Genomic DNA, 26,905 nt, shown 5'->3' with positions numbered 1-26,905 from the left:
CACTGCCTCTCAGTCTGGCCTACCTCACAGGGTTATTGCGGGGATTAAATGAGGAGGGAGAGAACCATGTTTGTACACCACCTTGAGCTCCTTGGAGAAAAGGTGAGATATAAATGCAATTATTATTATTAAAAAATAACAACAATAACAATAATAACATCTACAGCTTAAGTTGCAACTAACTTCACTCTGCTTCTCACTCCCAAGATTGTACAGCATGTTGGCACCATCTTGCTCCCAAATTTATAGATTGCATTGTTATACCGTTAATATCTCATATTCCCTCTCCATACATCCCCCAAGATGGTACTTGTCTTTTCAAGGAATATCTTAATACATTTCATTTTACTCTGAAAGTCATTAAATCTGACATTAGATTTGTATAGAAATGTTAAAGGAATTTATTAAAACAAAAATCTTAGTAAGTTTTATGCTTAAATCAAGGCATTGTTAAGATAATTGTTATGTTTGGATGAAAAAGGGATGACATCTGGGGGCTGATTAGATTAATGACATCTGGTGCTTTAAGTGCTTATGATATGTTAAAGTGCTTTAAATTAAATCCAGCTTTGAAAGCACTTCTCTCATCTTCTTTACTTCACTAGATACAAATATCAAAAACAGAGGAAATAGTCATATTTCCCATCAAGGCATTTTTTAAGTAATAGTTGTGTATCCAAATGGACACCCAGGCCTAGCTTTTGGACACCTAGTGGGCACAAATGGACACAAAATTGAATCAGTGAACCAAAAACACAAATTCAGATTGGAAGCCACTGAAACACTGACATGAGGTATGAAATGCTTGTGAAATTGAATAGAAACAGTAGAATATAGGGGCACATTACACAGTCATTCTTAGGTCTATTACAAACCACCAGTCTTTCTGAAAAATGTCTTAATAAAATCTCTCTTCCTGTACACTGTTATGTCTGGTTCCCTGCACCTTTGTTCTTTTTTTTTCTGTAAGAATTCTGCTACAGCAGGGCATGGATCATAAGCAGTAGTTTTTTAATTTTAATTTGCTTTTTAATGCATGTATTTAGTGGTGGGAGGGAAAGCTAGTAAGAATTTTGGTAAGCTAGTAACTTGTGTACATACATTTGCAAGGCTGTGTTCACTTCCTGTTTCTTTTTTAGTTTGAATAACTTTTGCCTCAGTCGAAATGTCAAGGCTTGTACGTGGTACAGAGGCTTCCATATACAAGCCTTTTAAAAATGGTCCCATTCCCAATCAAGCACAAATCTTGTGTTTAAGGTCAGAGGTTTGTGTAAATTCACAAAGAGTTATAAGAGCCATCCCACCAAAACGCTTTAATTGAAGACAAATAGTAGAAAGACATACAAGATGTTGATACATATCTAAAACCCAAATGTATGCAAAGTCCCAAGTTATGCCTATTTTCAGTCAGTAAGTCACTCACATTTATTTACCTACTTTTCTGCAATTCCTGTGCTCAGTGTAGGTTCACAAATTATGTAGATACAATATAACCGTGCAATCCTAACCATGTCTACTCAAAAGTGAGTCCCATTGAATTCAATGGGGCTTTCTCCCAGGTAAATAGAGTTAGGATTGAAACCTACATTCATTACAGAAATATGTAATTTTTCTCAGGCAGTTATTTTGGCATCCTGTGACAGATTAGTTAGGAATGACCTCTTGTTCTGATTTTTTGCCAGAGTGGCTTGGTTTCCAACTTCTTCAATGACTGCCTGAGTCCAGATCTAGATGTTATGAAGGTTATGTGGATGCAGCAGGTTTGCATGTCATTCTTTCTCTCTGCAACTAGTAAAACTGTCATTGTCACATCCCGAGTTTCCTCACTTCCACTCCACTCTTGGAGAGATTATAGGGGGCAGTTGTCTTCCCTGGAATGCATGTGGCCTCAGTAATGTCTAACTCAAGCCTCAGTACTTATGCCTTCTTATGAACTCATGACTCAGGTTACCACTGAAGTATTTTAGGGGACCCCCACACTGTGGGCTGGATATGGCCTAAAGCCAGATTTATCTGGGTCCCCTCCTGCCCACCTGCTCTTCAGTGATGAGCACTTGAGAGGGGAAAGGACTTTGACATGTGCAATTACAGCTTCTTCCCCTGAAATAATTTCTGCAACAAGAAGAGCAAAGTAGAAGGGGAAATGTCTCATAGGACTTTTGTTCCTTACAAATATGCAGCTTACGCATTTTGAAATGGCATGCATGCAATTTTTGAGATACAATTGAATTTTAAAGATACTTTGAATAGCTATAAGGCAAGATTTTGAGTTCAACAAGGCACTGACTGTATTTGCATTCTTCTGCAGCGATTACTGAACTTTTTGGCTTTCCCACAATTAGGGCAAAAAAAGGCAGTTAGAGAGCTTTCTTTTTTATATATAACAACCCTAGCGTTTTTTTAAAAAGAAGGTCTATAGAAAAATGGAAGGTGAAACTTTAGTGCAATGATTTAAGAATTTAAAAATATGTCTCTGTGTTCATGGGAAATTGCTTTCTGTGTGATTATGTATGTGACTGTGTGTGGATTAAGGGAGTGTGATTGTGTGTGGGTCTGGTTCTGCCCACTTTTGAGTCTGGCCCCACATACTACTGGAGTGTGGCCCCCAACAGCTTTCCATAAGGGTAATGTGGCCCTTGGACTGAACAAGGTATATCCCACCTCTGTTGGATAGGATTTCAACTGTGATGAAAACATTCAAAGAACTGCCTTCTACCACATGAAGTTGGTGGCCTATTATAGTCATCAAAGGTCAATATTTTGTTGTGTTTATTACTGAGATGTTTTTATGTTGATGTACAGTGCTTTGAAAGTCTTTGGGGTAGGGAGAAACAGCCACCCCCAAATATAAATATATTTGTATGATTGTTCTTTGTGCCAACCTATACATTTGAGTGCATTGTTGAGGATATGACTCTGATTTTAACTGATTGAGGTTGGGCCAAAGAACACGTGATGTTAAAGTGTAGTTTAATGTTTCAATTGGGATAGTGGTGCGTAAGGAGAGGGATTTAACCCTTTCCTTCTTTATCACAATCCCAATAATCCCCTCCCCTTCCTAAAACTACTATTACACCCAGTGGAAGCTTCTATAAACACAGACACAGCATGGTCTACCCAACCCTGATTCACCTCTCTTGCAGCTGTTATTTATAATTTTAATAGACACACACAAGCCCATGTGATTAACATTACATGTAACCTGGCACTTACTGTATGTGTTTTCCATGTTCACTTGTCTCATTACAAAACCACCATACCAAATTTATTAATACTACAGAGTTTTTTTAAAGGTGCATTCTAATTTGTTCATCCATAAACTGCCCAGAGGACATGGCTAACAAGGCAGTATATAAATACAATGTATAAATTAATGGTAAATAAAAATGGCATGGGGGAAGAATTCTTTTTCGCAGATTTAAACTCACATCGAAATAGAGAGAGAGCATGCTGGTATTCATCCTAGTCTTCTGACTCTTGTTGCATTGCAGAGAGCAGTGGCATAGTTCATTGGTTGTCTTCAGTTGTTCAGCAGCACACTTGTTTACTGTTATTTTATATTGGACCTGGCATTAATATCTTTCACTTGTACTAGAAGAAATTTATTTCCCTGGTGGAAACTTGAGCTTCTTTGCCATTCGCCGGAGGCTTAAAGCGCACTACTACCAAGCTGGCAGCAGGAAGGGAATGGGACTCAGCTCTACAGTAATATTGCACCAGCCAGCTGCATTGCTCATCCCATTAAAAGACGCAGCTTCTGCACGGTAATGTCTATCTCTCCCACACACTAAAGATCCCCAAACAACAGCTGTATTGAAGGTCTATTTTTTTACATTTCTCCCTGTTTCACGCTTTTCTTTTTTCTCAACCATTATACAAAGATGTGAAATCGAGTTGAGTTGATTTTGGAGAAGAGTTGGGGCTTGGAATTATCTTCTGTTGTGCAGTGCTCAAAAATCCAGTGTGAGAAATTCCACTCTCAAGTCCTCACCTGTTGTGTTTCCTTGGAATTCAAGTGTGTCTGGCCACCACCAAGGCCAGAACAGTCATTCCCTCTTGACAGGATTATAAATGATTATCTGGATGTCAGTGCTGAAAAGGTTCACTGGCTTTTATAATAAAAATCAAGCTTTTCACCAATAGAATTTTAACCTGTTATTTTATTGGCTTGGGTTTAATACCATTGTCCCATTTCTCCAAAATGCAAGCTAATATCCCTTTGGTTGTTCTCACTTGGCTATCTGTACTATGTACAAATTATTCTAATCTTGGTAATTGGAAGTGCTCTTTAAGCATTTCCAAAGCCCCACTCAAAAAAGATGGAGCATTTTAGGTCTTAGGCTTATCACTGGTCCACATATCCCATTGTGACTATGCAGAATGTACAGTGTGTGAGCTGTGTTAAGAACATAAGAAAAGCCTGCTGGCCATTTTATTGTTCAGTTTGGAGAGATGCTTTTGGAGCTCTTCACAGTCCCTTTTTGAACAGCTCTGAACAATTTGGTATTATCAACAGATTTGGCTACCTCAATCCTAACTCTAAACCATTTATGAACAAGTTATAAAGCACAGGTCCCAATACAGATCCTTGGGAGACTCCAATTTCTATATCCCTCCATTGGGAAAACTGTCCATTTCTTCCTGCTCTTTGCTTCCAGTTTTTTAACCAGTTACTGATGCACAGGAGGACCTCTCCTCTTATTCCATGACTGCTAAGCTTACTCAGGATTCTTTGCTGAGATACTTTGTCAAAAGCTTATTGAATGTTTCACACAATGTGTTGGCTCACTCTGCTCAGAATGGGTATGTCACAGGAAAAGGGTCCTGCCTTTCTATGGGTTACGTTTCATATTCCTAATTGGCTAGTTCCAATCCGTACACAAAAATCCTAACTGGTTCATGAAATATACATGTACTTCTAATCTCTCTCTCTCTCTCTCTCTCTCTCACACACACACACACACACACACACACACACACACACACACACACACCCCTATTAATGCATAAGGACAAGGGTTTGTGAACCTCATGTATAAATATCCATACCCATCTTGCCTTTCTTCACTACCAAGACTCTTAAAAACATGCATTACTAACTATATTGTGGAATGAGACAAAAAAGAATCAGTGGCTCTAAGATATTGCTTGCTGAACTTTAGAGAATGTTTTCTGTTAACATCATGAACCTAACGATCAGGCTCATGTTTTTGCCTGCCACTGTTGAAGTATTTGGCAAAACTTTCATTGACTTCTGTGCATACTAGGCTGGGTTTTAAATTTCCAGGGATGGAGTGGACATATGAATTAATCAGCAATGGCTTCTATTTTATTTTTCCTCTTCTTTGAATTTATGGAAGTAATTAGTTGCCTTGCCAGCACAGATGAATCTGTTTGAGAAATGCAGCAGTAAATGCTTGCTTACAACTTTAGTCAATTTCCTTGCATTACTGCAGCTAATTATTTCACGTTCTGCAGCACAACACCAGCATTTAGAATATTAGCACAGATGTGCCACTTCAGTTTAATCCTATGCATGCCTTTTTTAAGGAACTTCAAGAAATGCAATCACACTATTGAAAAAAAACACGTGCAAATAATCAGAAACATAGGTATGACAGCCACCCTTAAATAATGAGTCATTTCAAAAGTTCCAGACATCGGAATAACATGAAGGTGGCTTTCAAACTTTTTGAACTCAGCCCCCACCCTATAGGATTCAAAAAGCTCCACATATCCACTGAGGTTTGCAAGAACCTTCTCTCTTGGTACCTCAGGCTCCTCCAACAGTTCCTCCAGAAAGGAAAGTTCCTGCTTCTGAATGAGTCCCTGCGTGGCAGTCCTACTTCTCCTGTTGCATGGGGGACTGGGTAATGACTAAGAGCAGGCACGCAATTGTAGGTGCAGCAACACAGGATGGCTTGATATAAGCAGGGTATTTTGCCTTCTTCCTCTGCCTACACAGTCATAATGGTGTGTAGGCTCCTGGCTATCCATTAAGGTCCGATGTAGTAGACTTGATGGTTACGGCTAGTCATTTTATTATGTGCCTGCTCCATTTAGATCTAAACTGGAAAAGTCTGGGTTTTTTATTTTATTTTACAACAACATTTGTGCAGGGGCGAGGGGAGTGAAGCCTTCCTGTGCATCATCAGTTCAGACTCCTTTCTCCCCAGGCCAGTTCCCTTCCAGTGTGGAAACCAGGCTGGGAGAAAAAATACCCACCACTGTGGAGCATGGAGAAGTAAGGTACCTCAGAAGAGTTCCATTCCCCTTACATACTCTTACCTTGTTGTTGTCAAAACACAGGATGTGGAAAGCAGTCTTCTAGCTCAGTATTGCCTATACCAGGGGAGTGGAACCTGTGGTCCCCTAGATACTGTTGGACTCCAACTCTCAGCAGCCCTAGCCAGCAGGGCCAATGGTAAGAGCTGATGGGTGTTGTAGTTCAACAACACCTGGAGGGCAACACATGAATTCACATGTTAATTTCTATTGTACACTGATCCAGATTCAATGCTCCTATTTTGCAGTACAAACAGTGACATCTGGAGAGCCATAAATCCCCCACTACTACCCTATACTGACTGACAATGGGTTTCCAGAATTTTGGGCAGAGATCTGTATCAGTCCTACCTGGAGATGTAAGGAATAGAACTTGGGATCTCTTGCACACAAAGCATGAGTTTTGCCACTGAGCTATAACCCTACTTAGCATAGACCCCATCCCATGTTAGATATGAGTGGGCAGGCATGTGGACATAGCTGCCCTATCACATCTATGTTGTTCTTCAGTTGAGGAAAATTGCAACTATCCAGCCACTGATGGCCATATTGACCACCTTCATACCTCCCAGAAAATCTCTCCCTATTACTACCACCACAAAACAGACCCATTCCATAGTCTGAAAAATCATTAATGTAATGTCAGTTGGACTGTTTACTATGGTGAACAGGCAGCCATAGTAAATAATAATAATAATAGAAAAAGAAAGTGTGCATATTACATATTCCACAAAGCTCCAGATGTTAAAGCAAGCTTCTTCTGTGACAGCTGTCACAGTTACAGTGATTTCAGATAATTACCTTTACTCCAGATAAATATAAAACAGCCAAATACGTGTTTCAGCTTTGATGTGAAGTCAGACAGTACCACTGATAAATTGTTGCTCACAACTGCATGGCTAACAGGTGAATAACAAACTAATTCTAATATTTCTTTCCTTCATGTTGCAAAGAGACTGAGCTACTTTTGAAGATCTAAGCAGATCCTAGCTTCTGTCCCTGAAGATAAGAAACGTCCTGGATACAATTATTATAAAACTTAGTGAAACATCTGAAGGGAAGATATCTGCATCTAAATTTCTGTGACTGGCAAATTAAAATTGCACAGATAAGATGTGTCCTAATAGCTTTTTGAAGATCACAAAACTATCTCCTATTTAAAGCTGACCCAAGGAAACAATCATCCTTGCCTACTGAAGAACATTTCCATAAGATATTGGGTGGAATCCAGCTGGTTCCCTTGTGCTCATAGTATGGCCTTTGAACCAGCAGAGGTGTCTGCTACTGGAACAGGCAATTTTGCTCATTCCCTGTCACAGTCATCAGCACACCCTAAAACTCAGCTCTAAAGAACCATAGGACTCTCTCCAGTACAGGAGGAAAGGTTGCAGAGAGAAAGCAACAAAACTCCCCTCTTCTTCCATTAGGCACTGATCATCCACACTTGCATAGTTCCATGTGCTCCGTGTGTTCAGCTGATTGCTGGCACTGGCAAAGCTCTGCAAAAACCCCTCTGGCCCAGCCAAATCTTTGTTGGCCTCACACCTGACATCATATGTGGAATCAGGTTTGGGCAGGTGGCCATAGCTTGGCCAAAGCACCATCATGGGCCAAACAGGGCAACCTGGAGGGCTTAATGAGGCCCACTGGCCAGGGGTTCCGATAAGCAGATGCCTCCAGTGAATCCAAAGCCCTTCCCTGAGTGTTCATTGTTAATAGGCAGTCTTTATTGCCTAGTATATTTATTGCCTGGAATATTTGACCTAGAATACAAAGCTAGAAAATTAGTGCCTAGTCTTAACATTCACCTGCCATGCTACACAACACAGCTTGTTCCTCATTTGTTTTTCCCAAATGGATAAGCTGATATATTGGCATTTGAATCTCCTCTACCATGTTTCACACTAATGTCCCATTGCATGGCCCCTTTTTTTAAAAAAAACTACTATTATTGTGCAAACTGAAATGGGGACATATAACTGTCCCTATTTGGAGGTGCCCGTTTCATACAAATGGCACCTCTACAATGTTCCTGCTGGGCCATGTTAGTATCCTTGAGAAATAGCACTGCAGAGACATATGGTTGATTCATTCATACGGTTACTGTCATGGCAAAGTCGCAGTCCAGCTGGGACTGAGTGGAGGTGCTGTTTATATGAACCAACTCTATGTCTTCTCAGTAGGTATGGGCAAACCTGTCAATTTTGAGTTCCCTCCATTTCCCATTTTTCCAATCTTTTTATTCAGTTCTCCACATTTCCACATCAGTTCGCAATTTTTTTAAAAAAACCTTCATGAAAATTCATCAGCATTTTAGTATGAATTTCTTCTAATATACATATTTTTGTTTTGTGCATTTTTACAGAGCCATTTTTGCTAATATATTTTTGTAAGTAATTTACACATACAGTTTATTAAAATTTCTTACTGCATCTACCCCAGTATGGAGGCTGGAGATTTGCCTGGCAAAATTCAGAGAAGTGTGAATTTTGAAGAATGTCTGAGTTTCTGTTATTGTTTCAGAAAGTGAAAACTAGGCGAGTTTGACTTTAAATGTGAACTGAATCAAATGTCTCCCCCATCCCCACTTCTCAGTGCTGTTTTCCAAGGATGCTACCCAAGGAGTAGCAATTTGAGAGGCCTCAGTTCGAATGCCTCATTCCTATGCTGACTCTGTTTCCACAGCACAAAGTACAAATAACTATGGGGATGCTCAGAAAAGCTTCTTTTTTAACCTTTTTTTGCCTCATGTACTTCTGAAGGTCACTGGCTATTTGAACTGAATAACATAAAAGCTCCATTTAGAAATTTGTATTTCTATGCATCAATATATTCTATATGAAGGCTGGGTGGTTTTTTAAAATAAAAATACATTATTTACCTAATAGGCCATCATGATTCCTTCAAAACTGCTATATTACATTACATATAATTTCTTCTGTCTTCTTGGAACATTGATATGATAAATCCAGTCCCTGCTCATTTTCCTGCAGGCTCACATCTCTCATTATCAGTAATATGAGTTACCCACAAATGCCATGAAGTGAATATCTATTCGATGTCACATGTTGTGCCATTTCCTCACATTCTTAGAAATAAAACTTTTGTCACAAAAGTAGTCAAGAGAAGATGTAGCTTGTGAGATCTATTTGTGAAATAACATAACCGTGAAAAGTAAAAAAGGTACAGTGATGTCAGCAGATAAGCTAATGAATTTAAATGTAGGAATCTAGGAAGATAGGAAGCTGCCTTATAAGGGGTCAGACCATAGGGCCATGTGGCTCTGTATTGTCTGCACTGACCAGCAACAGCTCTCCATAATCTCCCCCAGGGATCTCTCCCAGTCCTACCAGGAGATGCCGAAGATTGAACATGGGACCTTCTGTATACAAAGCATTTCCTCTGAGCTATAGGCCTTTCCCACTTGAGAGTAGCCTCTGCTAACTTGGTACCCTTCAGATGTTTTGGACTGCAGCTCTCATGAGGCCTAGCCCAGCATGAGCAAAGGCTGCTTTATAGGCTCCTTTCCCTCATCATTACTGTATGTCTTTCACTAAGTCAATACTACAGTATTGTCAGTAAAACAAGACCACAATTATTTATTAATCCTTCTTCATCCTGAAATGGCAGGAATGGTAATCAGACAGAAAGAATCTGCTTCTAACTTTTATAAATCCTCCTGACATTTTTTAATCCCCCTAGAACTTGTGGGAAACTGCATTTACCCCCACCCCCAGAGAATATTAGAAGAAACTGCCTCCAATTTTGCTGCCCATAAATAAAGTGCAGGATTTGGAGCCTAACTATGGATGCAGTTTTAATATTGTCTAATATTATTTTAATATTGTTGAAAGAAGAAATGGGCTTGACCCCCTCCTACTTCCAAGTTCTCCTCTCTTCACCCATTGCTTTCTGTTTTATTTGATTTCTTAGTTCTTTCCATTCATTAACGGCCTCATAAGAGAGATTCTCTAGGCAACCAAAATGAATGTATAATATAGTTTCATACAATATTAACTAAACTTTAATTTGTCAGAATATGATTTCCCAAACATTCTCTACTCTTCCATCACCACCCCACTTCCCACTTGTTGAAAAACTTTGCTGCCTTAAAGAATATTTGATGAAATGCTCCCTCTGATATTGCTGCCTACAAAATTTTGCTCAGCCCACCCCTCAACAAGTTGCTTAACTAGCCCTAAACATTACATGGAAATATATCACATGGTAATGGAAGAAGCAATTAAAAATAATGGGCTGTATTCAACTAAGTCCAGTTCAGGGGAGACCCATTGAAATTAATGAACCTGATAGAAGCTGCAATCCAATACACAATTACCTGGGAGTAAGTCCCATAGAACCTAATGGAGCTTGCTTCTAAGTAGACATGTACTGGATTGCAGCCTTAGTAATTTCTGTTAAATTCAATTAGGTCTACTCTTAGTAGGGTTAGCATGGAATACCACCCAATGGTAATAAAAGTCATGACAGTCTAATGGCCACAGTCTCTAGAAGATACCATCTTGGAAGACCAAGATCATGACTCCTACATTACCGACAGCAGCAGGTGAGCACTGCAATACGACTGCTTTTACCCATTTACAGCAACATCTGAAGGAAACCAAACATGTAGGTAGAGGTAGAGACTAGGGATGTGCTAGAATCCTACCCAATTCAGATTGTTACAGAATTTTCCATTAATTCGCTTATTCTCTATAGTTGCAGACTGGATTGTTATGCAGCAATTTTCCACGGCTATTTTTGAAAACGGAGGTTTTTTTTAAAAAAATCTGCCTTTAAAATATGATATTAAAAATGATTATTTTTTCAATATTTATTTATTTATTTATTTTTATTTATTTTATTACATTTTTAGACCGCCCTATAGCAATAAGCTCCCAGGGCGGTGTACAGCATAATAAAACAGGTTAAAATACAAGTGGATGTAGATACACAATAAAACATAATTAAAAATTTTCAATTTTAAATTCAAATTTTAAATTTTTTTATTTTTTTTAAATGCCTGGGCGAAGAGGTAGGTCTTTACCTGGCACCGAAAAGATAATAAAGAAGGCGCCAGGCGTATCTCATCAGGGAGGGCATTCCATAGTTCGGGGGCCACCACTGAGAAGGCCCTAGCTCTAGTTATCGTTCTCCGTGCCTCCCTATGCGTTGGGACACGGAGAAGGGCCTTCGACGTCGAGCGCAGCGACCGGGTAGGTACATAGCGGGAGAGGCGTTCCGCCAGGTATTGCGGTCCGATGCCGTTAAGGGATTTATAGGTAAGAACCAACACTTTGAATCTGGCCCGGAACATATTGGTAGCCAGTGCAGCTGGGCCAGGACAGGTGTTATATGATCAATTTTTTTTGTCCCAGTAAGAACTCTGGCCGCAGCATTCTGCACCAGCTGAAGTTTCCGAACCGTCTTCAGAGGTAACCCTACGTAGAGTGCATTACAGTAGTCCAATCTAGAAGTTACCAGAGCATGGATAACTGTGGCAAGGTTCTCCCTATCCAGATAGGGTCGTAGTTGGGCTACCAGCCGAAGCTGGTAGAACGCATTCCGTGCCACCGAGGCTACTTGAGCCTCCAGTGACAGGAGCGGATCTAATAAGACCCCCAAACTACGGGCCTGCTCCTTTAGGGGGAGTGTAACCCCATCTAGGGCAGGTCGGACATCAACCATCTGGGCAGAGAGCCCCCCCACCAACAGCATCTCAGTCTTGTCAGGATTGAGTCTCAGTTTATTAGCTCTCATCCAGTCCATTATCGCGGCCAGGCAGTGGTTTAGTACATTAACAGCCTCACCTGAAGAAGATGAAAAGGAGAAGTAGAGCTGCGTATCATCAGCATATTGCTGGAAACGCACTCCAAATCTCCTAATGACCTCGCCCAGCGGCTTCATATAGATATTAAAGAGCATGGGGGACAGAACTGAACCCTGTGGGACCCCATATTGGAGTATCCAGGGACTCGAGTAATGCTCCCCAAGCACCAACTTCTGGAGACGATTCTTGAGGTAGGAGCACAGCCACCGCCAAGCAGTGCCTCCAACTCCTAAGTCCGCAAGACGTCCCAGAAGGATACCATGGTCGATGGTATCAAAACCCGCTGAGAGATCAAGGAGAACCAACAGAGTTACACTCCCTCTGTCTTTCTCCCGACAGAGGTCATCATACAGGGCGACCAAGGCTGTTTCTGTACCAAACCCCGGCCGAAAGCCCGATTGACATGGATCCAGATAATCAGTTTCATCCAAGAGAGCCTGGACCTGGTGAGCGACCACACGCTCTAAAACCTTGCCCAGGAACGGAACATTTGCTACCGGTCTATAGTTGTCAAGATTTTCAGGGTCCAAGGAGGGTTTCTTTAGGAGCGGTCTCACCACCGCCTGTTTCAGGCAGGGTGGTACCACTCCTTCTCGTAAAGAGGCATTGATCACCTCCTTGGCCCATCCGGCTGTTCCGTTCCTGCTAGCTTTTATTAGCCATGAGGGGCAAGGATCCAGAGCAGAAGTGGTCGCCCGCACCTGTCCAAGCACCTTGTCCACGTCCTCGAGCTGAACCAACTGAAATTCATCCAATAAAACAGGACAGGACTGTGCTCCGGACACCTCATTAGGCTCAACTGCTACAATATTGGAGTCAAGGTCCCGGCGGATGTTTGTGATCTTATCTTGGAAGTGTCTCGCAAACTCATTACAGCGGGCTATTGATGGTATTATTGCGTTCTGAGGACCAGAGTGTAAAAGTCCCCGAACAACCTTATAAAGTTCCGCTGGGCGGTTAGAAGATGACTGAATGGAGGCAGCAAAGTACTGCTTCTTCGCTGCCCTCACCGCCTTCACATAGAGCTTGGTAGAGATCTTCACAAGTGCAAGACCACAGCCGTCGGGAGTTCGTCTCCATTTGCACTCAAGCCGTCTCCTTTCTTGCTTCATCACTCTTAGCTCCGCGGTAAACCACGGAGCCAATTGAGCTCTGCAGAGGAGAGGGCGCACCGGGGCGATCGTGTCAACTGCCCGGGTCATTTCCGTATTCCACAGATTGACCAGGGTTTCGACAGGAGCGTCAGTTTTATCAGCCGGAAAACTCCCCAGAGCCTTCTGAAAACCTTCAGGATTCATTAGTCTCCGGGGGCGGACCATCTTAATTGGTCCTCCACCCTTGCAGAGGGGAGAAAACATTGTGAGCCTACACCTCAATAGGCGATGATCTGTCCATGACAGAGGAATAGATGTAAAATCCCTCACTCCCAGATCACCATCCCCTGCTCCAGTAGCAAAAATTAAGTCTAGAGTGTGCCCCGAAATATGCGTAGGGCCAGTAACAAATTGAGACAGCCCCATGGCTGTCATGGAGGCCATGAAGTCCTGAGCCGCCCCAGACAAAGCGGTCTCGGCATGAATGTTGAGATCCCCCAATACCATAAATTTGGGGGATCACAACACCAAACCCGAGACCACCTCCGTCAGCTCAGTTAGGGAGGCTGTTGGGCAGCAGGGTGGACGGTACACCAACAGTATTCCCAGTCTGTCTCGCTGACCCAACGTAATATGGAGACACTCCAGACCATTAGCTACCTGGATAGGGTGCCTAATGAGAGGGATGGAACTTCTATAGACCACAGCGATTCCCCCTCCCCGACCCTCGGATCTACCCAGATGCTGAACCGAGTACCCAGGTGGGCACAGCTGGGAGAGATTAATGCCTCCCAGATCGCTCACCCATGTCTCAGTAATAAACGCCAGATCGGCCGCCTCATCCACAATTAAATCATGGATGAGGGAAGCTTTATTATTTACCGATCTGGCATTAAGAAGCAGCAACTGGAGATCCGAGAGATGGCTGATAGAACTACCAGCAATCCTGTGGATGTGGGGAGGACTGGAACACGGTACAGCCACCAATTGTCTGGGCCAAGTTCCCCTCAACCGGCATGTCCTTCTCACAACGCCATACCTCCCATTACCCGTCACTACGCTAACAGGGGCCCCCTCTGGTCCCCCCTCCCAATACCCTATCCTCCCACCCAGGCACATAATAAAATAAAATAAAAATAAAATAAAATAAAAATACACACACACTCACAACATACAGTCATACAAACATCCACTCATTCCATTCAGGTCTACACAACAACCACAGTCCCGTGCTCCATGCGCACCAACGCAGCTCTCAAACCGTTCTTCTTCCCGGGAAAAGCGCCACCTGGAGCCTGGTCCTGCAAGGTGCCCACGTGCAGAGCAGGAGCCCAAGAAGGAGAGAGCAGAGATGTTGGCCAAGCAGCAGCAAAGCAGGCAGATGGCTCTCCCTCCCTGGGCGGTGATGGTCCTCTTCCCTTGCAGGCACTGGATCTCCCAAGCCCCCTCAGCCAGCCGGCTTATATATCCCCTCCAAAGAAGGGACAGGTGGAACAGTATCAGGCACAGCTGGCTGAGTACCTGAGGCCTGGTCCTGCAAGGTGCCCGCGTGCAGAGCAGGAGCCCAAGAAGGAGAGAGCAGAGATGTTGGCCAAGCAGCAGCAAAGCAGGCAGATGGCTCTCCCTCCCTGGGCGGTGATGGTCCTCTTCCCTTGCAGGCACTGGATCTCTCCTTACTTATTTCCTTACTTATCAATATTTCCATTCAAAATATTGTTATTTTCCTTTCAAAATATCAATATTAATATCAATATTTTTGTGAGGGGAAAAAACAGATCAGTAAAAGCAGTAGCTAGCAGACAAAGAATCATTAACAGCCTGTTAGGCTGACAAAATGCTTTTGAACTGGCACCAGCCAACGGATCCCAACCCTAGCGGAGACATGGTTCCTCCCCATACCAGCACAATGTTCAAATGGAAGTCAGTGATGCTGATGCAGAAGGACACCAGTCCTGTACCCCACTATCAGATTCCATCACATGTTTTTTCCTCTTTGACAACTTTAAAATTTTCCAAGTTTGTGTGGGCCCTCAGACATGTTCTTCTACCATGTCATGGGTGACCAGTGGCTCTAGATCATCCCCACACCCCTCCACTCTATAAAGGTCAGCTGTTCATGGATAGGTTTGTGCATGAGACATCCCTGCAAACAGTGGCGAGAGTGAGGAAGGGAAGATGCAGTGACAGTGCTAATGGAGAAACTGGAGGATGAAGGTTAGCAGCAAGAAGTCTATGCAAGACCATCAGCAGGTATTTATTTATTGCATTTTTATACCGCCCCATAGCCGAAGCTCTCTGGGTGGTTTACGACAATTAAAAACATTAAAAACAAATATACAAATTTAAAAACACATTTTTAAAAAGCAATTTAAAAACAGGTATCCACCTGTGCCAGCTGGTACTGCCAGGCCTGAGCTTTAGAATGGACTGCACAATTCCCACAAAAAGAAAGTGGCTTCAACCTTCACATGACTCCCTTGAACTGGCCATGTGAAGAGGAGACAGTTTTCAATCAGAAAGAAGGGAAAGAATGCATAGAGTTTCTAACCTGATGTTCCAGCTAATATGCAGAATGCATTCTGCATGTATGTGAAGAAATATCTTAAATCTGTATGAAACAGCACTGCTTAAAACTTTGCATGCCATAATATTAAGAGAGAGAGGTCCTCAGAGTGTGAGATGTGGCCTTCAATATCTATCCCAGGAAATTGAATGTGAGGAAATATAAAAAGATTGCCAAAGCTTGTTTGTCCCTCAGGCTAGTTATCCATGCTGATTAATAATACATGGATGATATTATTATGCATGTTGCAAAAACAATGAACACCTGTTTAGCACATATTACTCTTTGAACTTTGTCAACAACTTTGCTCCCCTCCCGAACCATTTGCTTGCATTATATTATCAGAATACTGAGCTGGTATCCCAAAGCTGGGATAAGTAGAAGCTGAGCTTGGCTTCTGCCAGCACAATTAATTCGTGGTTGTCTAAATTAGAACAGGTGGATTTGTGTCCCATAAGGGCTTACGCCGCTTTAAAAGGAGGAATTGATGCTGATGTGCTCAGCATACCAGATTGAACCTGGGCTTCATTTTAAGAGACATTTTAGATGTCATTCATTCACAAGTCACCCACCTCAACACAGATGCTTCTCTGATCCATTACCTAGCTACCAGCCTAATGATAAAGTTGCATGATCTGTTTCATTTCTGTTCCTTCTGATTTAAGATACAGGAGAAGGATAATACCAATTCATTATTTCTGAAAGTGATATTAAGTTCCCCTTATCTACATTTGGGCATTTTAACTCCTGAAACTACTGAAAGATATCCTAGCAGCATTGATATTCTTGGGTAAGTCTTTCTTGCCTGCTTTCAGCAGAACATTTATTTGTGATCCAATTAGTTGGGTCAAAAAATTAAAGGAATTGTTTAGTCTATATAATGCAAAGAGACAACTCTTGGTGCTGTAAAAATCAAAGGATTGTAATTAATGTGATACCATACAACACTTCATTACATTATATTAATTACATTTTTCTTCTAAAATGTAAAGGATTTATCTTCCATTACTAGTGACTCATTATTGCTGACTAAGAATGACACTAGATCTTAAAACATATTTTAGCAAATTTTCCTGGATGCATTCGGTGGAGCAGCCATTCACAACACACCATATCAGTTGTGGTTCAAGCGATAACACAAATTGTTGATGCAAATGAGGATTATGTGGATGTAAGGAAAGTTTCAATTCATAATTCAAATGCACAGTGCTGTAAATATAGCATGCTGTTGGAACTATTCTAAGATATTAGTTTCTCCCTAGATATTTTATGTCCAATGAATAATCACAAAACAGAGAAGGAGCACTGATGCCATTATGCTTTTGGACTCCATTGTGGATAATTCTAGTGTTTCTTGTTTGTTGGTTCCTTTTCACAAGATGTACTGAAGAATTGCAGAAAGCATGATTTCTACAACAAAACACCAGTATTATGTCTACTGCTTTGTAAACTAGTTAGGTTATAAAGCACTAGAGTTTACAAGCACCATAATAAGTACTTCCCAGAGGATAACTAGCAATGGTGCTTCTTGTTTCAGATTCACCTGTGGATATATGTGCTCCAAAACAGCTAGGATGCCACAGGGCAATGCTCTGAGCCAGGCTTTCAATTCCCCTCAGAGCTTAGCCATGTTAGCATCAGCACAATATTCATTGGCCCCACCCTGCAATTATTAAAAGCTAACAGGATTATAGCATCTTTGGTTATCTGGCCCAAAGAAAAGGACAGATAGAGCCAGAAGATTGCAGAGGTAGACTGCTGCAGTTCCAGTGGTGTGTTAAATTAAGGTGGGTATCTCTGGTGAATTGCAGGAGCCAAGCATCCATGCCATACCATACACAGTCTAACAATATCTGAAGTGGGAGGCCCCAGGGAATCTAGATTATCCTCAGGCAATGAAGCCATCTTGCATTCTGCTCCAAACAAATTCCATAATATCAAACTGCAAACAATCATGGATGGGAAACAGGTCTCTGATTCACAGGAACATACAAAGCAGAAACCTCTGACTCAAAATAAAATTACTTTTCTCTCTTATGAGGATTAAATGACACTACTTCAAATTCCTTCAGTTTAGCCGAGACTTTTAGTTCTTTGAGCTACAAAAATATACCATGAATACCATTCTTGTCTGGAATGAGAAAAGACTTCAGTGCAGTTCATAATGAGCAGGAACTCACCTCAGGAAAAAAAATCAGTCATAAATGGTGTTAACTGTAAGAAGGTGAATAGAATCCACAGACTAAAAGGCACATGAAAACTGATCTAGACTCGTCTGAGTAATGACCTTGCAGCTTACAAGATCACCAGCTTGCAGTATTCAACATGAACAAAAAAAGGAAGTATAGAACAAACCTAAGGGGGGAAGAGAGAAATGTGTCAATTCTCTCTTTGTAATAAAGTTGTTTGGTTGCTTTCAGTACTGTGCCAGTATTTCCACTGAAGCTGTAAACCAGCAGGAATTGAAACAGATCAATACCAGATCAACATCCTTTTCACTCTTGTTTTCTTCCTCTCTGAGATAGCTGCTAGATATTAACTTCCATTGGAATTGAGTAGCTTGACAGGTTGTATTCACCTGGAGCCTGACCACTGCCAGTTCTCTCTCTCTCTCTCACACACACACACACGCACACGTGCATGTGCGCGCAGCAGGACAAATTAATTCAAAACAATGGCTTGCCACCTATTCTCCCTTATAGATTGCCACTTGACCTATGTTCCTTCACAATCAATACAGATCATAAGCACCCTCTTCCTGGATTTGTTTATTAAAAATATTGCTTTGATCTCTCTGTAATTGGTACCCATGAAGCATGGTTGCAAGGCTGGCACAGTAGGCTGATGGCTGCAGCACCATCGACAGTTACTGCTATGCAACTTGGTCCAACCAAGGCTAGGTGAACTCTTTTGAATGTTATGGGCCTCTGCCTTCAGACCACCCTTCCTAACTTCTACACCCTTGCTTGACGAATGTAGTATTCTTAAAGTGCCAAACCTGTGGCCTGAAGACAGGTGTTTCTTCTCTCTGTGACCTCCTGCCTGGCATTATTCTTGCACCATATGGTAGTGCAGAAGGCACTAAGATCCTTGGAATGAAAGGAAAGGACTTGTGAGGGCTCTGGTTCTGTGGGCTCCAATTCTGAAGGCTCCTGTCAACCAATCTCAAGCTCAGTGTCAGATGCCCAGTCCAGTTCTTGGCCAATAGCACAACAGACTCAGTCAGCTCATCTTTCTTGCACTCTGAGCTCAAAGCTGGGACCGTGGCAAATGGTTTGGTAGACACCCCACAACAGTAAAGACCCAAAGTGGTGATGAGCTCTGGCTTACTGGAATCTATCTAAAATATATATAAATTACAATAAAAATCAATCAGTAAAACCATCTCAAAAGCAACTTTTAAGGAGGAGTAGGGTCTCACGGGTTTCTTGCAAGCTCTTAAATATGAGGGCAATGCACAGAAGAATAGAACGCCCCCTCCCATTATGTACCCTCAGTCAAAGAAATTAAGATTTTGGAGGATATCTAGTGGCTTGATTTAATGTCTTCATTTGATTGTGTGTGTGTGTCTGTGTAATACATACCAATATATATATATGACTCCTTTACCAGTATATTGTGCTTTTGAATGTCTGGAGGATTGCCCTTTGTCCTGAACTACGTAACACGTAGAATGTACTAATCCTGACCTTACAGTATTTGTATTTCAAAATGGAAGCACACAGCTATATAAGAAGAGTAAAACAGCTCCTCATAATTAACTCAGTTAACTTTCACAAGGTGACATCAAAATATTGGTGGGAAAGCTTTTGCTGCAGTTGTCTACATAGTATCTGTTCTTGTAGTTCAAACTTTGTTCCCCTCTTTGTCAATCTTGCAAATTTTCTTGAACATCACATCTTGGAAATTGTAGCTAATGGCCATTTTTAGTGCTATATCTCATAAAATACTTGTTCTAAAGACTTTCCGATACAATTGACTAGGGACTCCATGTCAGAAAGCTGAGGTATATAAACTATTAACTTTATCGATTTTCTTTGTTGTACATCAGTGTTCATACAGGGTTATTCTCCTAAAGCCTTGCCCCAGCATGCACTGGGCTTAGCAAAGACTTGAGATGTCTTCTCAGGGAAATTATTTTTGAATGTTCAAAAAAAATGACTTTGAAGGAATGTCTTCAGCATAAGATAAATTCCTAAAAAGTGACCCAGACCTCTCTTTTTTTGCTAGACTTATATAATATTACAAATACATTATCACAAAGAAATTGAAATGCCAAGTATGTAATTTTATATAATTGTTGGTAAGAAAAGATGTGGCTTATGCCTGGTAGTATGAAATAAAACAGGGTTAATAATACAAACCTTAACTTTTACAGTATGACTTTGCAACTTTTACATTTTTAATTATTTAAAAGAGCATTTCTAGGTCACTTTTCAACTTTAAACAAGGGCCCCCAATGTGGTTTACACTAAAACAATAAAATCAGGAAACAACAATATATTACAAGCAGCATGACAGGATTAATACAAGATTAAGAGGATAAAAAGCAAAGAGACAGCAGAAATTAAAACTTCAATGTTCCAATTAAAAACCATGGAAAGCCAGTCACATTCTGGCTCCAACCATCATGGGGCCAAATTTGAAGAGCCCCTTGGGAAAGGTACTCTCCAGTTCTTTTGTTGCCTCTGTTCATTTGTTTTCTTTCCCTCTCAGTCCAACCTGACCACCTCCCAGAGGGAGAAGGCAATGTGAGTAGAGGATACTGCTCCTTCTTGCTCCTCTAATTGCTCACACATGCACGACAGGGCAGGTGACAGGCAGCAACAGCAAACAGGATGAACAGCAGCACATAGGGCCCTCTATTGTGTAATAGGCCTCAGCAGGTGCCCAGTGATGCTAGCTTCTGGCACCAGCCCTGTCTATCAGCCAGATATGTGTATTATTATTATTATTAAAGATTTCTTACCCTTGCCCTTTACGAGAAAGTTCAGGGCAGGTGACAACAATGTAAAAATACAAAATTTAAATCAGTTAAAACAATTTACAGTCAGAATAATAAAGTGGGTTCTAAAAATATATATCTCAGGTGTCACAAGCCAAGGTAAAGAGATGCATCTTCAGCTATATAACAAAAGCTATATGATGCAGGTGCCAGATGCACCTCTGTGGGGCATGAATTTCACAGTTTAGGGATTGTCACAGTGAATGCAGTCTCCTGAGTCCACACCATCCTGAACTTCTAAGGATGCCAGAACTACAAAGAGGACCTGAGAGGTGTTAAGTATTTGCAATGTGTCTGCAAGCTGCTTGAGGATCTGTAGATCAAAAGGGGGGCACAAATCTTCAATAAATAAATAAAATAGCTCTGCCCAGCAAAGACTGTTTCAACCATATTGGACTAGCATGGCTTAAATCAACTGAACTATGTTGAGTAACACTTCACACAAACAGCTTTCTACATGGAACAGCAGCTATGAATTCTTTTCAATCATGCCACAAGGTATTTACATGAATTTGGCATACACCATAATGACAGCATGTCTTGCACAAACCTTATGCAATTCTTCAACTACTGTTAAACAGCAGAGTTGGGTGTTTACTTTTATCCATCTTTAGCCAGAACTGTAGCTTTTACAATACGCTTCAAAGTTCAGGAGTTCTAGAGTTACACTAATACAGCTACAAATTACAGAATTGTCAAGAAGCTTAAGCATGCAGGCTAGTTTTTCAATGCTACATCAAGGTAAGACTGTGCTATTACCAGGGATTTTTAAGGACTCACCTGTTATACAAAACATATGGCTGAAGCCTCCAAAGCTGTTTGCTATAGGATTCGTTCATGAAATTGGAGAACACAGACAGATGTTACTAAACCAAATACACTTGAACACAAGGGTAAATGCTGCTGATCACTGTCAGACAGAGAACAAATATGAGCAAGGAGTTTGTTAATACAATGAGCCTGACAAATGCAAGAAACAAAAAGCAAAAGCAAATCAATTTCATGATAGCTGATGGTTGGATTCTCTAAAAGGTCAGCATTGATCTTCAGCTGGAGGGTCAGGATTAGATATGTGATGACCTGGGGAAAGACCATAACATTGGGGGGGGGAGTCCCCTCTTTTTTTCTTTAGTTTTTTTTGGGGGGGGCAGAAAAGTCCAGAAAAAACAGGGGAAACTGTGGGGCAGGGTTCAGGTTTTTTTTGGGGGGGGTGACATTTCTAGTCAGGATCCAAAAGGTAGGTCATATCACAGGCTCTACTGCTATTGGGGAAAATGGATTTCGTTTTAGAGAGAAAGAGGGAGGCAGAGAGAGAAAGGATGCAGGGAAGCAGAAAGGATTTATCTTGAACAGATGTGTACAAAATGTTTTGGTAGGTCTGGTTTTCTCACCACTGCACGACAATCTGCACCAGCCAAAATGACTTGGTCTATACAACCATATAAATTGTACAAGGGAAGAAGAGGGTCTTTATCGGGGATGGGGAACCTCAGGCCCAGGGCCAAGTGTGGCCCTCTAAGCCTCTCCCCAGACCACAACCTCTCTCTAACCACCGCCTCCAGTGTTTTTGGGTGTCTGAAACATGTCCTTGAGCTCTGGTCATGCCTCTTGCTTCCCTGGAGGGAGGATAGAGGGGTGTGCGTGAGTGTGTGTAGAAACTAGCCTGCTCTACAAAGGTAAAAATTTACATCCATTGCTGCACCTACCTTCGCCTCTGGTCTTGCCCACCACTGGCATATGGTTGCCCAGAAGAGAATGCAAACTGGACAAGGTTCCCAACCCTGAGCTCCCACTACACTTGGGATTCCTCTTTATGGCATTATTTGTGTGCAGTATGTTCCCTTTGGAGGGGAACTTAAGACATTGGAAATTTTACAGGGTATAGCACTAGGTCTGCATTTAGAAATGTTTGAGTTGCAACATTTATGTTTGTAACGTTATACAAACAGAACATTAAGAACATTATTCAGAGGCATTCACCATGTTTGAGCATTAGATCACTCTGGGGATTTTTTGAAGCAGTTTCAGTATTAGTCAAAGAGGTCATAGAGCCATAAGAAGGCTCTCTTATTGACTTAAATCAACTCCACTCCTCCAGTAGAAAGAGTTGGATAACAGCCTGTCCTGTGTAGCCAGAGTTTGGCCAGGTTACATCAACATCTCCCAAAATGACTTCACCGCATCAGCTAACAGTTTAAATAGGGTTAAACTGAAGTGTCTTTGCGATCCTGGTGGAACACAGAAACAAGAGCTTGCCTCCTTTCTCCCCGGATCAATTCTGTAGCCCAGCATTTACTTAAGTGCTGGTTTTATTTTTGTTATTTATTAATAGTACCCTGAAGTTGTTTGGGGTTGAGTGCTGGAGCACCCACTTTTCTATTCCCCACAGGAGATAAAAATGTGGTGGTGGGGGACACCAATCCAAAGCTCACCTTCCATCCACTGTGCCCACATGGGCCTTGTAACCTTTGCCTGCTACAGCCTTGCATCCACAGTGAGGCTGCCCAGCTTTTCTTCCTGGGTGATAACAACTGCCCTTCTGTCTTGGCCTCCTTGGCCGATCAGGCCATGGCCAACTCTGCTTCCACAGAGGTGCTGTATTCCGAGCTGTAAAGGCCCCAACAGGCCCAAGGCCAGGCAGACTCCTCTAGGCCACAACAGGCCAGTCACTGCAAGAACTATGAAAAGGCTGTAGAGGAGTGGGACGGGTTTACAAAGCCAATTCACTAATAGGCAAAAAACATTGTGGTTTAAGAACGTACCTATAGCCCACAAATATTTCTATCAAACTTTAAAAAGCAGGGAAATTGGGCAGCTCTAGTGAATGCACCAGGGGAACAGGAGACCTGACCTCCTCTCTGAGATATTGTAAAGGTAACGGTAAAGGTGTCCCTGCACTTGTAGTGCGAGTCGTTTCTGACTCTTAGGGCGACGTCTTGCGATGTTTACTAGGCAGACTGTATATATGGGGTGGGATTGCCAGTTCCTTCCCCGGCCTTTCTTTACCCCCCAGCATATGCCGGATACTCATTTTACCGACCACGGATGGATGGAAGGCTGAGTGGACCTCGACCCCTTTTACCAGAGATTCGACTTCCTCCTTCCGTTAGAATCTAACTCCGGCCATGAGCAGAGCTTTCGGCTGCGTTACCACCGCTTACCACTCTGTCCTACAAATTTGCCAAAATGCAAACACAATTTGGGTTGGTCTTTCACACTCCAATCCACCTGCTGTGTAGCTTGGAAGAATTTGGTAACATGTGCCTCTGAGCATACGGTGAGTGGTGGCAACACCTGCCATCTCCAAAGATGGAGAATTATATTTTTGTATCTTTGTTGGTGTTCTTCTTACTTTGCTTCTTTCCTGTGTTACTAATGTTTCTACAGAGAATCTAAACTAGAACATTTTATTTTCCTCATTAGTCATCCTAGAAATCTGTGTCAAATTTGTTTTTATTAATTTCAAACACTTTTTATTGGTCAATGTCATATGATGGTGAAGACAGCCTTTTGTGTTTCAAATTGGAGGTTATGTTCTATTTCTATTTTGGGTTCATTAACAGTTGAATCTGAAACTGCAGTTTGATGTAAAATCAGACTGATTACAATATGCTGCTACTTCAGCAATGACTTTAGCTGTTGGAAAAAAGAGGATGCATGTTGTCCGCCTGCTATGTTTAAACCATTTCATTTAAGGCAAGGTGGGCACGGTCAATTAAAAACATAGAGCACACCTAGCATTTTGCTAGAATATATTTCACCTCCCACTGTTTTATCTTGTGCAAATTGAGACACTCCTGATGTCCACTGGAGACTATTCTGCCATTAGTCAGTGCCATTATTCCACAATTACATTTAGTGTAAATTTTGCCAACTGTTGCTGTGCTTCACATATTCCACAATTGCAGGTGTTGCCACCACTCACCATATGCTCAGAGGCACATGTTACCAAATTCTTCCAAGCTACACAGGACGTGGATTGGACTGTGAAAGACCAACCCAAATTGTGTTTGCATTTTGACAAATTTGTAGGGCAGTACAATATCTCAGAGAGGAGTTCAGGTCTCCTGCTCCCCTGGTGCATTCACTAGAGCTGCCCAATTTCCCTGCTTTTTAAAGTTTGATAGAAATATCTGTGGGCTATAGGTACGTTCTTAAACCGCAAGGGTTTTTTTGCCTGTTAGTGATTTTCCCTTGTTTTTAATCCGGAAGGTAAGAAATGGGATCCTGTGCAAGCTTGCTGAGAATGGATTGATCATTTGCATGCTTATTGAATTCAGTGGGATTTACTTCCGTGCAATCATGCTTAGGATAGGTAAAACTGACCGGGGGGAAGGGAGGAAGGGCTGGAGTGGGCAGGGGAGGAGGAAGGAGGAAGAGGGGGGAGGAGGAAGGGAGAGGAAAAGGGAAGGAGGGGGAAAGCAGGTCTGATCATTTGCATGCTTATTGAGTTCAATGGGATTTCCTCCTATGCAATCATGGTTAGGATAGGAAAAACTGACCATGGGGAGGGGGAGGGGAAGGGGGAAGGAGCATATTGGAGGGGGGCAAAGGAAGGGGGAGGGGATGGCAGGTTTGATCATTTGCATGCTTATAGAGTTCAATGGCATTAACTTCCATGCAATCATGCTTAAGATAGGTAAAACTGACCATGGGGAGGAGGAAGGGGAGGGGGAAGGGGAAGGGGAGGGGGAGGAGGAAGGGGAGGGGGAGGAGGGGATAGGAGGGAATTGGAAGGGGATGGGGAGGGAGGGGCAAAGGAAGGGGGAGGGGAGGGGCAAGAGGGAGGGGATAGGAGGGAGGAGAAGGGAGGGTGGGTTTGATCAGTTGCATACTTTTTGAGTTCAGTGGGATTTATTTCTGTGCAATCATGTTTGGCAATGGAAATGGACAGCCTTCAAGTTGACCGGACTTATGGTGACCTTTGAATAGGGTTTTCATGGTAAACTGTATTCAGAGGTGGTTTTACCTTTGCTTTCCTCTGAGGCTGAGAGGCAGTGACTGGCCCAAGGTCACCCAGTGAGCTTCATGGCTGTGTGGGGATTCAAACCCTGATCTCCCAGGTTGTAGTCTAACACTGACCTGGGGGAGGGGCAGGGAGGGGTGGAGGATAGGGAGGGGAGGAGATTGGGTGGGTGGGCACTGGGCCTAGAGGAAAACCCTTTCCTTTCCAAAAGGAAAACATTGTGAACAGTATCATTGCTGTTCAGCTTTCCCCCCACTTTATTCTACACCAGGCACATATAGCCTCCCACCCAAATTTAAACCAAAGCTGTCCAGGGCCACATCCACACCAGCCTTTATTTCACTATGGGCAGTCATGGCTTCTCTCAAAGAATCCTGGGAAGTGCAGTTAGTGAAGGGTGCTGAGAGTTGCTAGGAGATGCCCTGTTCCCCTCACAGACCTTCAATCAGAGTGGCTGACTGTTAAACCAATCTGGCCATTGAAGCTTTGTCGGAGGAATAGTCTCTTCTCAGCTCCATTCACAAACTACACTTCCTAGGATTCTTTGAGGGAAGCCATGACTGTCTCAAGTGAAATCAAAGTCTGGTGTGGTTGTGGCCCCCTGATTAGGCAGGCCAAGCAGCTGTGAGTCTGGCTTTTAGAACACTGACAGTTTGTTCTTACTGAGTATGCCCCGCATTATCATTGGGTTTCAGCGAAAATTTCTTAAATTAATTAAAAATCAGCCAGGCATGGTTTTAACTTTGAAACTGCAGAAGATGAAGGTCAGAGTATTGGGCAAGGTCAGTATTAGGATTACAGGTACTCTGTGAACACGGCTGATTTTTAATGAATTTCAACAGATTATGAGAATTCTGAGAGAAAAAAGTCCAAAAGAGCTCTGGGTTTTCTTTCTCTCTTTTTAGACTTTGATCTCTCTATTCTCTCTGACTGTTTTGTGTATCGCCATGAAAATTGAGAGGGTTGTTAAGCAAGCATTTCTGAGTTCAGGACTATAAGTTTTGTAAGGTTTTGTTTTGAAATGAGCTTATGGGAAGCACAGAATGGCATGGGGGTATTTTGAATTTAACATTGCAGAATATGAAAAATCCACGCTGGCTATAGTATACAGCCACTTTCATGGCTGTATAATCAAGTTCAGCCTCAGGCATAGTCAGAATGC

Source organism: Rhineura floridana, chromosome 8 (assembly GCF_030035675.1).
Source record: "Rhineura floridana isolate rRhiFlo1 chromosome 8, rRhiFlo1.hap2, whole genome shotgun sequence".
NCBI classification, from domain to species: domain Eukaryota; kingdom Metazoa; phylum Chordata; class Lepidosauria; order Squamata; family Rhineuridae; genus Rhineura; species Rhineura floridana.
This window is presented reverse-complemented; position numbering follows the sequence as displayed.